Genomic DNA, 1726 nt, shown 5'->3' with positions numbered 1-1726 from the left:
TGGAAAAATTTAAAGTACAGCCAAGTGTACGTGAAGTGCTTATATTTACCTTGCAGCCATCACATGTAACACACCAAACCCTAATGCCAGAACTATGCAGCCTCTCTAAAGCAGATTTTATCAGTGTGGCCTGATTATTTGCCTGTACACCGTTGATAAAGAAATATGCAATCGGGCATATAAATTGCCTTTAATAGAGACAAGCATGAAAACCAGAGCCTCAGATGCCTCTATTACTTCTTTTGACTGAGGCACTTCCCCACCAAACTCTAAAAAACCTGTGTATTGCTTAGTTCCTTGGTCCCAAACTACTTGCTTCCTAAGTGCCACATTGTCTACAATTAGACATGAATCGCTGAACTGGTTCCTTACAATTGGGTTCGAATCAATGTACTTAAAAACATCTTTTAAGAAGCCAGTTTCACAGTCGACACTTGCCCCCCTTTTGGAAATCAGTGATTTATGGGTCAGAGGCATTAATTTTTGCAGGTATTCATATGCTGCTGGTGAATAAAAGTACACAGTCATCGCAAACATTTTCACATTTGTTGTGTATCTATTACCCTTTGACGAGAGAGAGAGTTGTCCACTAAATTGCACACTAATTCCACTTTTGTTCCTTTCTGATGATTGAGGAAGTTATGTAACTTCTCAGGAAGATGCCCCTTCTCCTTCAATGAACTTATGATGTCATCCATGAAAAACACTTTCTTCTCTCTTCTTCGAAGTTTTTCACGGACACACTTCAGTTTACATTTTAATTCGTGCACAATGTCTGAGAAAAAATTGCAAGTTTCGGTCGCCTTGTCTTCCATTTCTACTTTCGACTGTATACCACAATCAATTACTTGAGAACCAACTGCACTCTGAAATAAAGAAATAATTTCGTTATATATGATTGAAATAACTCAAGGCTTGATGAAAAAATATTATAAGAAAACTTTGGGGGTGTGAAAACATCCTTATACTAACGATTTCGACACAATTCGTAGCTTCTGCATTGGATAAATGGGACGTGCTTTCCACGGAAGAATTCTCATTGACAACATTCTCCACGCAATCAGTAGCTTCTGCAGAGGGCAAATCAAGCACGGATTCCAGGACAGAACGCTAAAAACAAAAATATGGAACTGTATTACAACATTGCTTAGACCTATGTAGCCCATTTGTGTCCGTACGAAATAAATTCACAAAAGTCAAAACCACACACATAGCAAGGAAATTAATTAGCTACCTCAAATGGAGAAGCATCGTTGTCACTCAAAATCCTAACATGTCGTCGTGGCTGTTTATTTGGTGGCATCAAATATGTCGGAAAGTCAAAAATTGACGGCACTGCTTCGGGTCTGAGACGTTTCTTCCACGTTCCAGGGCTCACTACGTAATCATCTTGTCGGAAAAGTTTCCGCAAAGAAAACTGCAAGACGTAGGTTTAAAATCTTTCCGCTTCACGGAAGTAATCCACTTCTTTAGCAGCTCTGGGTGCTTTAGAGGAAACCTGTTCAAAAACATCGAATTAGCAAACGCACTAAGTCTGTATTGTTGTTGTATTGTATCGGTAGTCCTATTACCTGTGGTCCTATTACCTGTGAAATGGTAAGTCACTTTCCTTACTCCATCGCATCGTACAATTGAAAGCGGAACAAGAAATCACCATTTCGATAATCCTTAATTCCTTATACACCGTACAGACCGAAAGAAACTTCTTGGCAAATTCAAATATGGC

The 1726-nt window shown here is 39.1% G+C and overlaps 1 long non-coding RNA gene across 1 annotated transcript; it reads right to left on the bottom strand.

The window, feature by feature from the left end:
* Nucleotides 1–736: 736 nt before the first annotated feature.
* LOC126415334 (uncharacterized) lies at nucleotides 737–1337 on the bottom strand. Its single transcript, XR_007575388.1, has 3 exons — nucleotides 1235–1337; nucleotides 973–1110; nucleotides 737–866 (listed from the first exon to the last, which is right to left on the bottom strand). It is a non-coding gene; the product is annotated as an uncharacterized LOC126415334 (long non-coding RNA).
* Between the last annotated feature and the right edge of the window lie 389 nt (nucleotides 1338–1726).

This window comes from Schistocerca serialis, chromosome 1, assembly GCF_023864345.2.
Source record: "Schistocerca serialis cubense isolate TAMUIC-IGC-003099 chromosome 1, iqSchSeri2.2, whole genome shotgun sequence".
Taxonomy (NCBI): domain Eukaryota; kingdom Metazoa; phylum Arthropoda; class Insecta; order Orthoptera; family Acrididae; genus Schistocerca; species Schistocerca serialis.
Note: the sequence above shows the minus strand (reverse complement) of the source record. Positions and strands in the feature narration are given on the sequence as shown.